Source organism: Prinia subflava, chromosome 8 (assembly GCF_021018805.1).
Source record: "Prinia subflava isolate CZ2003 ecotype Zambia chromosome 8, Cam_Psub_1.2, whole genome shotgun sequence".
NCBI lineage: Eukaryota > Metazoa > Chordata > Aves > Passeriformes > Cisticolidae > Prinia > Prinia subflava.
The window spans coordinates 30,897,822-30,913,055 of NC_086254.1; positions in this window are offsets into that span (position 1 = coordinate 30,897,822).

Consider the following 15,234-nt stretch of genomic DNA (forward strand, 5'->3'; position numbering starts at 1 on the left):
CTCTGAAGATCATTTAGTCCAGCTCCCTGCTTACAGTTTCATCTAGAGTAGGTTGCACGGGGTTTTGTCCAGGTTGGTTTGGAGTACCTCCAGAATAAGAGACTTTCAGAGTTCTGCCTGGTGCTCTCTGCATGGATTCTCTGATACTGGGGAGAGCAGAGGTTCAGTCACTCCAGGCCTTGCATGCCCATCTAGCTAAAGGCAAATGTGCCACATGGAACCTTCCCTAGACTGACCCTTGGGGAACATCCCTGGGGCCCATTGCAGCCCTCGGTGAGATGAGATCTCAGCTTCCCAGAAGGCACTGACCAGGCAGATGGTATTTCCAAAATCACTGCAGAGTCAAGGACCACAGTTTAGTTCTTCATGACAGGAATTCACCTGCCCAAGTGAGGCCATCCCCAGACCACAGGCCGGGTCTGCAGGGAGCCTTGGAGACAAAAGTCACTATATCAATGAAAAATGCTATTGTCACTTGCTCTGGTGCGTAAGCAGAGAAAGCGCTTGGGGCTGTAGTTGTGAACACTACCACAAATGGTTGCAAAATAAAGTTTCCTCATCTCCTTCCCCAGCTGTGTTTACTCCAGATGGACACTGTTTGTGGAAGCTGGCAGCAGGGGATTAGCTACACAGAGCTCAGCTGGTGTGGATGGGGAAGGCTGGGTGCTCCTGCAGCCCTGTGCTGTCACAGCCAGGTGACAACAAACAGCCCAGGGCAGTGAGCAGCCTGAAAGCAGGGGCTGCAATCTGCTGCTGCCACTGCTTAGTGAGTGCAGGACATGCTACAGGCTCACTGCTCCACAGGGAAATGTCACTGGCCCACCTTGTCACTCCTCCCCAGCTTTACCATGAGAGCAGAGATGGAATTTCTGCCCCAAAGCCAAGCAGGCATTGAGAAGACAGTCATTTCTCACATCAAATCCCAAGGTTACTCGGGTTTGTGCACTGCAGTGGAGCCTGTGGGAATGGCCCAGGGCTTGGCTGGTGTGGAAAGTTCATCAATGCATTCTCTTTTATTAAATACAACCTTTCAGGGATGCCCTGATGCATCCATGCTGTACAGACAAAACCTACTAGCCACAGCTAACAGGCAAAAATATGCTTTACTAAATAGTGACTGGCAGGGGAAAGTAACCATTAGCTGCCAAGTATGGGGCCAGCACCACTCAGGGCTTCCAGGAGACTGCGGGATGGAGCAGCACTAACCAGGCTCATGGAAAAGCAGCAGGAATAAACAGCATGTATTTTAAAATCGTTTCAAGCTCCCAAAGCTTTGAAAGTGCTGAATTTGGAAAACACACTCCTCCCCTCTCTGGGTGTGCATAGATGGTCTGGGCACAAACAAAATGGTCCAGGCAGGGTACAGATTAGCCACTGGGTGTGAAACAGCCTCTGGGCAAGGAGAGCTCTGGCTCACATGGCCCATTTCACCCGAATATCACGGGCTTTTTTCATCAGCCACCTGAAAAACATCTATTCTGCATAGATAATGACTCACAGCATCACATATTTGAGGTCTGACTTCTGGTTCAAAGGAATTGCAACATAAATGGCCCTGATGTGAATAGACAGTGCTTTCCAAGGATCTTTTGAGGGCACGGCCCTGCTCAGGTGTGTCATGTACCCTGGGAGAACAGAGGTCAATTAGAGCATTTATTAGGGATTAGAGGAAATTACAAGGTAAAAAAAAATAGCCTGCGGGTAATTTTCTGCTGGGAGGAGAGTTGATAGCCAAGGTCAGAAAGAGGCAAATGGAGCTGAACTGGCCCTATGGACTGGGAATGGTGCAGTAAGGGGTTTTTGATGGGTTTTTTCCTGCTTGGCAAATACACGTGTGCTGCAGAGTCAGCTCTTTCCAGGAGTGTCAGCACAGTGCATTCATTGGACACAAGTGTGTTGCAGAGCCTTAGAAACACAGCTTGGGCTGATTTTAATTGACCTGACCCTGATCCACTTTATCTATCTTTACCACTGGCTTAATCGGGTGGTTGCAATAGCTGCTGTGCTGTTGGTATTAAATCTGTGTTTCCTTATGAGAACACCACATCTCTCTGCAGCCAGAAGGCTCAGGAAGAACAAATCTGACTTTTGATGGTGAATTCCCACTTGGGAAACCAGAGGGGCACAAATAGGGCCCTGTCTGGACAAGCACAAGGATGCTCTGGGGCCATCCTGGAGGAAAGCAACTGCTCCTCTGCACATATTTCTGGTCCCTGAGGTTAATTGTTTATATTTTGTATTTTTAGGGAAAATTCCAGGCAGCAAAGTAGGGGTAAAACTGATCTTGGAAGCTATTCCAATGCTTATTTCCCAGGAGCTATATTTAAACCTGTTCCCTTTCTCTTGCCCCCAGAAGTTAATACCAGCTGTGTGTCAGGGCTGCTGACACCTGCAAACAGCCTTCCAAAAATAATAAAAAGTGTGTTTATGCTGGGCTTAGATCTTTAAAAAGGCACTTTTCTATTTTGGTTTGGGCTTTCTTGTTGGTTTGTTGGGGTTTTGTTTATTTATTTTTTTAGCCAGATACCAGTATCTCACTACAGCCCATCCTAAGTGGCTAATGGAGGCAAATGAGCTCAAATTAATTAATTCTGTCAGTATAAATGCCACTGTCATGTATAAATATGACATAATGCTGCATTGGTCGACTCTGCCAGATGAGACATTCTCAGCCCAAACATCCATTGCTTCTGCAAAATTTTTGGTTTTGAGACAAAGCCTTAACTTATCTCAGCAATTCCCATTTAATTTCTGCAGCTTCCCTGCAGGGCAGGGAAAACCTCTGCCCCTGGGTGAGCCATCACTGGAGCCACTGGTGGGAACTCAGCTGTTTTCCCATTTGGCTCCTGGTGGGGATTTGGGATCTGTGGCCAATGGGAGGGTCAAAAACCCCACTGAGGAGCCACCCTGCTCCCCAAAGGGACTTCATTTCCCCTCTGCTCTCAAAGGAGCTGAAGCAGACACAGCACTGGCCTCCAACAGCAGAGGCAGATCCTGCATTGCCCCCAGTCCCAGGCAGACTTTCTCCCAGCTCTCCAGCAGGTGCTGGGCTTTTCCTAAGGGTATTCATGCAACTGCAGGGCAAAGAGTGTCAGAGAAAACAGACAGGGCCACCAAGCAGCTCCTCAGAGGGCTGGTGACACTTCAGAGGCACCACTGGGCAGACCCCTCTGGGGGCTCCTGTCTGGCACTGCCCACAAGGAAACCACAACCCTCACACCCCTAACACAACACCAGCCTGAAAATAGCAAGAACCTCTGCAGTAGAAACCCCCTGAGACACACCCCAGGGAACAGGTGAGGCTGCCCTGCAAACAGGTGGAATTTTCCCATTTTGGGGCATTTTTGAGCAGCACAGAAATTCACACCCAGCTGAGTACATGCCCAGCATGGGCACAGCCCAGGGTGCAGGCACTGGCAGAGCCACGTGGGCTGCTGCAATCCTGCTGCACTGATCCTCTAACCAGATTAAGGCTGTAACACAGAGGGCAAATTTGCACCCAGCATCATGTATTTCAACCTGTTCTGAACATCTCCTGGACAAAAAGGCTACCTGAAATGATCTAGGGGGGAGTTGGACTGCTCCAGACCCCACCAGACAAGTATGCCACGTCCCAAGATTGGTATAAACACATCTCTGAAAGTGATAAAGCAGAGAGGAGGCAGAGAAACACGGTCAGTGCTTTGGGCTGTGGGAAAGAGCAGTGGTCTGAGTCTGGCAGTGTTTCAGACTTGAAAATGCCTCCAAGGCCCACCCTGGAAGTGTAGGATGCCTAAGGAAAAAGGCAGCCCCACTCTGACACAGCTGGTTGGGTCCCAGGTGAGAGGGGCACATGGTCCCTGCAGTGCAGAGCAGCCTCACCTCAGCACGGGCACCACCCTGCCCTCTGCTCTGCCTGCCTGGTCAGCCTTTGTCACTGCTCAAATCCAGTGTTCAAGTTCCAGAACAAGGAACAAGGAATTATCATCACAAATGGAAGCACGGTTCACCTTGCCAGGCAGCTCAGCTCCTCCTGGGCTCTTGGGCTCTGGCTGCCCTTGGATTTCTCTTGTGGGTAAAGACAAGGAGCCAACTCCACCCCATGGAAAGATGTGGCCCTGTTCCCCTTGTGCCTGTGCTGTCAAGAGGAGCTGAGAGAAACCTGAGCCAGCCACAGCAGCTAAGACAAAAACCTCAGTGGGATGTGACCTCTGCCAAGGACAGACCATCATCATCATCATTTTATGCCAAGATCATCCTGAGGAGACCAGGAGATAAAGGGATGAGTGGGTACCAGGCTTCCCTGGCCAAGTGCACCCACCACCTTCACCACAATGGGTGATGCCTCTGGCACTGGGGAAAGGCTTTGTTGCCAGGGAATTACTGAATCTGCTGCTGCTTCCAAGATTGGAATCACCAAGAGGTTCCCCCTCCTGCCTGGGTCAGTGCCCAGAGACCCCCACGGTGCAGGACAGGGGACCCTTCTGGTGCCTGCACACTGGGGGACTCCAGCCCAGGTACACAGCAGCCCCTCGCTGTCCTGACCCCAAATTTCACACAGAGAAACCCAGAGAAGAGAGCAGCACGTGAGCCAGGCATGTTCCAGCATATCCCAGAGGGTTCCCACGCCACGCTGGGAAGGTCTCTGTGCAGCTTAGTCTGATTTCCAGCAATCAGGACGTGGGGACACGTTCCTCTTTTGTGTTCCTTAAAAGAATAAACACATCCCCGATCACAGTTGGGTGTGGCAGAGCCGTGACTCAGCAGTGCAGATCTGCCACCCTGTTTGCCCTCCTTGTTAACACCACACACCAACAGAAACAAGATTTGCACCCAGCTTCACCCCAGTCTGGCACAACAAGCTCCTCCTATGGCTTTTGAGCACCATCTCAAAAGGTTCAGCACACCTGCAGATCCAAACCTCCACAGGAACATCACTGCTGTGTCCAAGCTTTGGCTGGAACATGAGCCCAGTGCCTTTCATTGACCTTGCTGCCCTCTTCCACAGAGCTGGAATAGCCCATCTGGGCCTGGCCCTGAGCACCCTGAGCCACAGCACAGCCTGCTGCTCTGGGACCTATTGGGGAGGGGTGGAGTGTTCCTGGCCCCATCCAGAACACATTCCCCCCACACCCCTTCCTGCAGCACTTCTCTTGAGGGAATTCCACCGGGAGCAGGATGCCCTGCTCCAGAAAAGGGTCACTGAACAGGCCAATGCAGATGCAGCTCCCAGGCTGAGCACAAGCCCAGCTGTGGCCAGCTAACACAGGTCTCTATTCAAGTCCACTTTTTGAATGAGGACCGAGAGACACACGGGCTGACACCTCTGATTTTATCTCTGCAAGGCAGGCCCAGGGGAGCCAAGGCTTGTGCAGTTTTTCACGTATGCAAAGCCCCAAACCCACAGTGCCCCCAAGCTCTTCCCCCCATTATCCAGAGCTCTATGAGGAGCAGGTCTCCATCCTCAGACAACTCACAGCTAAATCCAGTGAAGGAGCCAGATCAGATGTCACACCACGTTCCATGGCCAAGTGCTGCCTGGAAGTCGCAGAGTCACAGGGCAGAGTGACAGGGATCCCAAAGGAAACCTCTGGCTGGGTGCTGTCTGCACACCCTGCAGCTGTGACCAGCAGGACAAGCTTCTCTGGCCCCAGAAGAGACTCTGATGCCCGGGGTTTAGCTGCACATGTCACGCTGTGGAGGGATGAGCTGTTCTCCAGCCCTCAGGGTAAGCAGGTAATTAGATTATCAGCACAGGGCCAGACACTGCCACCCGGGCCACTGGAGGACAGAGAGGAGCTGAGGACAGCATTTCCAGTTTCACAGGTCAGCAGCATCCTCACTGGAATGGCACCAAGGAAAAGAAAGGGAAAATGCTTTTGCCAAATCTGACCTTCTTAGAGATCCTTCGGATGGGATGGAGCACCAGGAAACAGAAATGATCAGCATAACATTGCCCCCCTCAGACTCTTTCTAACATCACAGCCTCAGCCCAGGCTGCTGCCACAGCAGGAACTCCCAGATCTCCCCAGGTGAAAGCACAGCACATCTCCTGCCCAGGGCAATTTGGGAGCTTCCAGCTGAACCAAATGTCACTTCTCACCTCCCCGCAGGGTGTCCAGATGACATCTCCTGGAGCCTGCTTTGTCGGGTTGGGGATTCCCACACACCCCAGGGATGCACAGGATGAGCTCTGTGCTTCCTCAGGGATTTTAGCTGAGCTCTCAGCCCTTCCTCACACACTCGTTTTGGGTGGGACTGGAGAAGAGGGGTGGCAGCAGGGCTGGTCAGCTGCTGCCAGGATACAGGAGACAGCTCACATGTGGGGAGGTGCTCTCTGTGGAGTCCCTCAGAACTGGGGAAAGGAGGGCATTTCATCCACTCAAACCCCCACCCCTCCAGGGATTTAACACTGGGTTATTCCAGAGATGCAGGCTCTGACCAAGCCATCCTGCTCAGGCTGTAATGTTGGGCCAGAAAAGGGAGCAGCACAGACACAGAGGGGGCAGCCAGGTCCAGCCATGAGCTGGTGGCACCACAGGTGACACCACAGTGATGGGGCAGGTCCCAGGCCAAACCAGGACGCCAGTCTGACCATCAGAATCAGCTCCAGGAGCACCAGCAGGTCCAGAGCAATGGTGCAGGGATGACAGAGCCAGGAAACAGTCAGCAGCTGGAAGTCAGGACAAAAGGACCCATGGCCAGGCACCACTCCAGCAATGCTGAGCTGGAGCCCAGCATTGCCCCAGCACAGCCAGGAAGAGTCTGGGGCTCTGGGCTGAACTTAAACCCAGCTCCTGGGCCCCCCATGGGGCAGGTGAGCTGGTCCGGGCCGTACAGCCCATGAGTGTTCTCAGGGCTCATCCTGCAAAGCAAAGCTGGGGAATTGTCCCCACTCTTCTGCCACCCTGACCCTGCAGAGCCCTTAAACCTGGCAGACAGCAGGGCTGGTCCTGGCCTTGGTCCACCCCTGCTGCTGCTGCACCCTGCCTGTAGGTGATTTTGGTTCAGGAGCTGTTCTCCTGCCCAGATTTGGCTCTGAAGAGCAAAGCAGTAATTTAAATTGTCCTCCCTGATCCCAGCTCAAAGATGCCATCCCAGAATATCCAGATCACTCATCCTGAAATGTCAGTGAGGGTTGTTGATTCTTCAAACAGGGCTTGCTGAGCACCACCAGAAATATGGACACTGGGAGCTACTGCAGGTAGAGAAAGGCAGGTGAGGGGGAGAAGAAGCAGAGGGAGAAAGGAAATAACCAGGTGTTCCCACATATCTCCCCAGGACTGGCTCCTGGCAGGACTGGTACTACTGGGCTATACTGGAGCTCTGCCTGGCACCTGGCATGGCAAATGTGGCTGCCAGCCCCAGGGCCAACTGGTCACAGCCTCTGCTTCGGCAAAAAATGTTTGAAGAGAAACCAGTCTTCACTGTTTCGAGCTGGAATTTTCTGGAGCATCTAGAGATGCTTCAATTTATCTAATCCAAGGTCCTGACCCAAATGATATCCCATAAGATCTCCTGGAGCTCTTGTTTTGTTCAGTTCTCGGCTTCAAGGGCAGCAAAAAAAAATTGAAAACAGATTATTGGGACTAAAACATTTTCAACTTTTAGGCAGCTGACTGTAGTGAAGTTGGCTTCATTTCCAACCAGGCGTGATGCAAGACTAGGAAGAGTTTTCTGCCAGTGGCAGCAGAAAGGATTTGCTTAAAAGCAAGAGGTGAATATCCAGGAGCGGTTCTGGCCCCGCTCGCTCCTCCAGCACCCGCCGGCTCCGGCTGGGATGAACCCAGCGAGGGGCACGGGGGGCACCCCGGGGTGCGGGGGCAGTCGGGGGGCCCGGGGCAAGGCGTGGAGCGCCCGGTGAGCCCCCACAGCGGCCACGAGAGGGAGGCAGAGCCCGTGCGCTGCGGCGGGACCGGGGACAGGGACCGGGGACAGGGACCGGGGAGGAGGGACTGGGGATAAAGGATTGGGGATAAAGGACTGGGGTTGAGGGACTGGGGATGAGGTACCGGGGAGGAGGGACCGGGGATAAAAGGACCGGGAATACCGGACCGGGGATGGGGGATTGGGAATAAGGGATTGGGGCTGCGGGACCGTGGAGGAGGGACTGGGGATGAGGGACCGGGGAGGAGGGATTGGGATGAGGGATTGGGGCTATGGGACCAGGGATAAGGGATTGGGGCTGGGGGATCAGGGCTGGGGGATTGGGAGTGAGGGATCAGGGCTGCGGGATTGGGAATAAGGGACTGGGGCTATGGGACCAGGGATAAGGGATTGAGGCTGGGAGACTGGGGATGAGGGATTGGGAATAAGGGATTGGGGCTGTGGGATCAGGGCTGGAGGATTGGGAATAAGGGACCAGGGCAGCCCCACCACAGACAGACCACGGGTCCATTCCCCTGCCCTCCACCCTGACAAATCCTCAGTTTGTCTGCTCAGCCTGTCCAGGTGAAGAGGCTGAGCACCTGAACACACAGGTTATGGCTAAATTCTTCCAAAGGCTGTTTTCTCCTTGGATGCCAAGGCTTTGTCTCATTCCCATTCACACCGAAGATGTGGGTTGTGGGTAGGACATCATGCAGGCCAGCAGCAGGACCAGGCAGAGAGGAACACCTGGGAAGTCCCTGTGGTTGAGCTATCATCTGTAAATCCAGGGCTGTCATCCCACTGTGCATTACAGAGACTGTCAGACAGGTGCATTTAGCAGGATTGGAGCTCCTGGGGATGGGCTGTCAGTCCCCACTGAGCACCCTGTGTCAATGGTTCTGGTTCAGCCCTGGTTCACACCGTGACAGACTGCACCAGGTGGGGTCAGAATCCCAGTCCTACCACAGGTTTGGTGCCCAGACGGGCCCCAAAAGCACAGTCAGGAAGCCCCCAGTGAAGCCCATCATTGTCACACTGTGAATGAATGGTCCCTTTGGATACTGCTGACACCTCACTGCTGAAAAACCTGAACCCTCCTGCCAGCAGAGACTGGGCACTGGCAGCTTCAGACATGCCTGAAGAGGCAGCTGAAAAACTGCAGAAGTGTGTGGACTGCCAGGGGCCAGAAATCTGCCAGGCCCAGGAAAGCATCTAGTGGAGGGGAGGGAAACAGGAGGAAGCTTCTGGCTGTTTTTAAAACCACATCATGCCAGGTTCAAGCATAGACTTTACAGTGACATACAGGAGAACTGTCTCTTTGACACAAAAGCGGCCTGGACAGTGACTCACAGTAGTCCAGTGACATTTTAAACACCTGATTTCCAGCTAACTAAGAACAACCTGAGGTCAACCCTGTAAGTTGCCACGTTGTGAAAAACACCATCCTTGCAAAATCCAGCCTTTTGAGGGATGTTGCCCAAGGGGTGGCACCTGGACATAGTGGAGCCGCTCCTCTGGCACTGTCTGCATGCTCATGTGGCCAGGACAGTGCCAGCAACACTCCAGACCAGGGCTTGGCTGCCTCACGGATTTCCAAGACAGACCAAAAGCCCAAGGCTGCCCACCCTCCCCATTCACCAGCTCAAGAAAGAAATTAGGGATGGCAGAGGAAAGTAAACCAGGCCAGAGGACTCATTCATCCTCCCGCTCCCAGCTTTGGTGCATTCCAGGCAGTCTTACTACAAGGCAGCATTTTGTGTGCTGCAATCTATCCCTACACACGCCTGCCTCTCATCCTCTGCCAGGGCTTGCTCTCCCGAGGCACCTCGAGCTGAGTCTGTAATAAATCAGGCAGAAGCCTCCATCCAAGACACGCATTCCCTGTGTTGCTGTGCTGAAAAATGAGTGCTGAGCTTTCCAGGTGAACACCTGCAGCAACCAGGCAGCCCTGCTGACCCGGGGTGTGGTATTGCCTCCCAAATTAAAGGCATGTTGCTGTTGAGACACTGTGAAACTGTGGCCAGTTTGCTGTGCTCAGGACTGGGATTTGGCTCCCACACCTGATCCTCCACATTCTGGGAATCCTGATGAGGCTTAAAGCTGATTTTGAATCCATCAGCCTCTGAATTCACTGATGACCAGTGATTCTGTAATGAGCTGGTGAGAGATTGGCAGCAAAATCCTCCCAATCTGAGGCTGGGAGGGAGACCTGGGAACGGGTACCTGCTGGAGGGACGTGCCACAGGCATCTGGAGAAATATCTCCAGCAGAAGAGCTGGGGGCAGGGCAATTTTGCCCAGGGCTTCTGTGGCAACACCCTGGCAGATCCAGCCTGGGGCAGGAGCACAGCTCTGACAGCCATGGGAGGAAGAGCAGCAGTGCTGATGCACTTGAGAAGGTCAGGATGGTGAGCAGAGGCAGCACACAGGGTGCAGCAGTGGCCACAGTCCCAGTGACAGTGGCCAGCTCGGCAGCAGCGGGGTCAGCACCGCAGCCGGGAGCCTGCAGGGGCAGCGGCTGCAGGGGGGATGCACAGCCTGGAGCTCCCCCCGACCCACGGAGCAGCACGGCCCCACCTGGGGAGGCTGGAGCCACGGCCAGACTCATCTGGCTTTGCTTGGCGCACTGCTGAGATCTTTCTTGGGTTTATTTTCATGCAGAGACAGGCAGGAAAGTGAGAGCTGAAAGCAAACAGGAAAAAGGCAGGTTCTCTTCATTTCTATTTTTAACACTACAAACAACATTAGTGTCATTATATTTAGGGAAAAAAATATTCAGAGTGTTTCCTGCCTCCCCTTTCAATACCTTCAGCTATTTCCTTGCAGATGTTTCCAGGGGCCAGGACAGGAGGAGCAAGGCTGGGCTCTCACCCTGCAGACAAGTCCTGGGAGAGGAACTTTGGCTCAAAGCAGGTGCCTGTGGTCCTGCATGGGGACAAGGAGGACGATCAGGCCGTGGAGATTGTGTCCAGTCCAGGCAGAGGCTGTGTGACAATGCAGGAGCTTTGAGCTGCCTCTCTGTGGGTCACAGGAGGCACAGGGCGAGTGGAATTCAGGGGAAAGCACAGCAGCACTGGAAGGTCAGGGTTACAGAGGGAGGCTGCAGCAGCCAAGGCTGGAGGCACAATTCTGCCTGGCTGCAGGGACCCTGGGCTGAGCAGAGCATCCCTGCACTGAGCTGCTGGTCACGGGAGTGCCCTGCAGAAATTACACCACGAGTCTGGGGTGAACTGTGGCAGCAGCAAAGCAAGATCTCAGAGCTAGGGTTGCACACAGAGAGTGGCTGGAGTCCCGTGGAGCCAGAGCCTCTGCACTGCTCCCTTGTCCACTCACACGTGCCAGGCTGCCTTGGCTTCCCCTGCCCAGCTCGAGGATCTTCCCAGTGCTCCCACAGCCCTTGGCTCACTGCCTTGCTCTTGGGTTTTCCAAGTGTTTGTGTTCATCCTCCCACAGATGGTCCAGAGCAGCATTTCTGGGTGGCAGGCCAGCAGGATGGCCTCTCCTGCACGGGTGGCAGACCACAGCTCAGCAGGACCACGGACTGCAAGGAAAAGCAGGATTTGAATGTGGTCAGCTTCTGGCAGTAGAGAGGGCAGCAAATCCCAGGGAAAGGGCTCTCCTAACCCCAACCCCGCTGTGCTACGTGTGGTTTCCAGCAAAATCACAGAGCAGCATTTCTCCATGTGGCTTAGGGAGCTCTCTGCCCCAGGAAGGACATGGAGATAATGTTGGAAGAGTCTCATGGGCAGCATACACAGCAGTGAAAACACCTTGAAGCATTCTCTGCAGCATGGGCCAGTAGGGAGGGCAGAGGAGTAGCCTGGCTGCCCCACGCACACACTGCTCTCCACACTCCAATTGCTGTCCCAGTGACAGGGGTTCCAGGCTGCATTTTCCTTCCTGGAGCTTGGTTCATGAGAGGAGCTGCCTTGTAAGATGCCTCTCTGGGGCTCTGGCTGACTCCAAACCGGCTGGGAACAGCTCCTGAGACAAACTGAGCCACAGCCAGGCTGCCATCACCAGCCTTGGATAACCAAGTGCAGACAGCCACACAAGCCAAACACTCCCTTTATCTCTCTCCAAAACCCTGCAGCAGGTGGAAACCACCTAAAGGGTCTTGTTTTGAAAGAACAGGAGGGATGCCTTGCAATTCCCAGTCCAGCCCAGCCCATCTTCCTGGGGAAGAGCAGGACAAAAACGAGACTGTAACAGCCATTCTTCCCTTTCCTCCCCATGTCAGAAAAACCACCAGTTATGGGAGACCCCTGTACCTCAAGGCACCTTTTCCCCAGCCTCAGCTTGCTCTCACAGGGGGAAATTCCTACCACCTTCATATGGCCACAGGCATCATTCACAGGGACCTGCTGCAGGGCATCTTTGAGTCACAGGATGGTCTGAGGTGAAAGGGATCTTAAAAACCATCTGGTTCCCAATCACCTGCCAGGGCCAGGGACACCTTCCACCAGACAAAGTTTCTCAAAGCCCCATCTAACCTGGCCTTGACCTGCAGGGATCCCCCAGCTCCTCCTCCTGATCTCCCTCTGTGGGTGCAGTTCCCTCAAACACAGCCCTGCCCCTCAGGAGGAAGCACCTCTCCTGTGCAGGTGGGCACCACACTTGGCACAGCTCCTGAGGACACTGTCCCTGCAGTTCTCCACTGCCCCCTGAGTGCCCATGCAGAGCCCCTGCCTGGGCTGTGCTGGGTGCCAGCCCACCAGAACCTCCCCACACCGTGGGGGCCACCATCAGCCTGCAAAAGGCCAATCTTGGCTGTTGCTTCGTGGTCAGAGCACAGAAGAAGCCCAGCCAAGCAGGCTGGTTGCTTTTCATTAGACTCAGGGCCTGCATGAGGCAGTCTCCTCCCTGTTATTTTGGGGGTGTTCTCATTTGGGGGCCACCAGTTTGCAATTAGCAAATCACTGCTCTCCCACCTCCCACAGCACCAGGTCACCCTGCCCTGGGCAGCCCCACAGCCAGGGGAGAGAGCACCCAGCCAAACACCTTTTACAAATAATTCTGCATAGTTCACATTCTCGGACGGTTTATGAGCATTTTAGCTCCTCATATTGATCAGGGCTGGAGCCGAAGTAATTACATTAATCAGAAATAACTTCCCATGATTTTGAGTCATATTTGAGCTGGTGCCCAGCTCCTCTGCTCGCCCCTCTGCTCTCTGCTCCCTGGTACATACTTTCCAGGCGACATCGCTGCTTCCACAGCCACAGTGAGACCCAGAGGTTTGTTTTTCTCAGCTGGATCCCATACACGCTCTAAAGGTTTCAGTCGTGTCTTTATTGATTTGGCTGGGGAAGGGGACAAGTGGAGGTGGTTTATGTGGAGTTCATTCTTGGGCAATGTCTCCAGATGTCTCTGGCATCAGGAGGGGCATAGGGAAGGGCTGGGGGCCTGGGACTACTTGGCAGATGGAGGCATCACTTGCTTCAGCTTTTCCAGTCTTGCTCAGAAAATGGAGAGCAAGCCCAACCATTGTTTTATTCCCTGGGTTGGAATTTGGAAGTGGGACTCACCTGCAAAGCCTTTGACATGAGTCCTGAGGAGAAGCAGCAGGTCCCCTTGCTGGCTGGCTTGGGTGGTGCCCAGTCATTTGGGATTTTCAAGTGCTGGGTGTGAAGGGTGAAGGGCAGCTCATCATTCCCCCAGCCCTGCTCCCCAGTGTGCCCAAGGCCATGCTGAAAACTCCTGCAGGAGCCAGGCTCCTTCCAGTCATCAAGGACTCTGAGGAATGCCCACTTCTCTGCCTTTGGGAAGGTTCCAGCCACAGCCAGGGGTTTGCAGAGCATCCACTGGAGATCTGCCAGCTGGAGAGGGCTGTCTGCCCCAGGCCACTGTCCCCTCCCCAGCACTGCCCTGTCCCTGCATCCTGCATCCACCAGCACCCTGAGCTGCTCCTGCTGCTGGCGAGGCAGGGGCAGCCCTGGGGATGTGAAGGGCTGTGACATTTGGGAACAGACACAGCCTGTGTCACCCAAACCTCCAGCACCACACGCTGGAGGCACAACACCAGCTGCCCCATGTGTGCAGCACTTGCATCCTCAAAAGCCTCCCCAGAGTCACAGAAAGCAGGGCTGGAAGGGAACACAGCCACCACCAAACCCCTCTCCAAAGCAGAGCTGGCACAGTTACAAGGGGAGTTTGGAGACACCTAAAGGCATCACTGGCTGCACATCAGTGAGTGCCTCCATTTGCAGGGAGGCATTGCATTCCTCTCCGATGCTGCAGGGGACATGGCAGCTGTGTGAGAACACACAGCACCCTCGAGCAAAACAAGGACTGAAGGAAAAACATTGTCTATTTTAGCCTGAAACCACGAGAAAAATAGAGATAGTCACAAAGAATGAGCAACTTGATCAGGAAACATGAGCGAGCCATCCAGCTCCATGGAAAATACAAAGGGTGTGTCAGTAACCACACAAGGTCAGGATCTGGGAATTATGTCTTGTCTGAAAGATAAAACTTCTAGTGATAATTTTTAAAAATAAGTTTATGTTTGATGATGTTTGATACTCAATAAAAAAATAAACTCCCAGAGGATCACAGTATTGAATACGTGATGATTTCTGACACTGTTTTCCAGATAATAATGGAAAACCTCATCTGGCTGAAGTTTCCAAGCTTGTTTTACAAAAGTCTTATTCTTTGAGTTATCTGAATGTTTAACTTAGTGGGACAGTTATGAATTGCTCTTGTCTGGACTGCAGGGAAAAAAAATCATACAGAAGTATTGCCCAGGGTTTGATGGGTTTGATCTTTCTCTGTTGTCCCTTCACAACAGCTGGTACGAGGCTGTGCTGTGCTAATGAGAAACCCCTCAGTCTGAAGGATGAGCTCTCACTACAGTTTTGGCTAAGCCAAGCCTTTTCTTGGTTGTGATAGTCCATTTGCTCCTCATGTAATCACTCAGCTCCTTCCTCTTGGCAATGTCAGACTTTGAGAGCAGAACCAGCCCCAAGCCCCATTTATCAGTGCTTCTTTCTAGTGAAACCTAAAAATCTCTGGGGAATGGTGAAGGATCAAGTGTTCCCAGCCCCAGGTGTTGTTCCTGTCTCTCCTCTGGCCTTGCTGGCCTCGCCACTGTGGCTGGGAGCTCGGAGGGGTCAGCTGGTCCCAGATGTGGCCAAGGCTCCTGGTGCAGTTGCCTGACCATCAGAAACTGGACGGCAGCCCTGAATTCTTTTCTCACAAGTCACTTGGCCAGGCACCAGCTGGTAAATACTTTCAGTCCCTGCATCCCGGGTCTGGGGGGGGAGCAGTGACCTCAAGGTAAAAGACTGCCTGGCCCATCCCTTGTCTCTTGGGGTGGCTCCTCCTCTCAGCCTGGCTCTGCTGTCCAGTTAAGGTGTGAGAACCAGAGGGAATAAAAATGCCC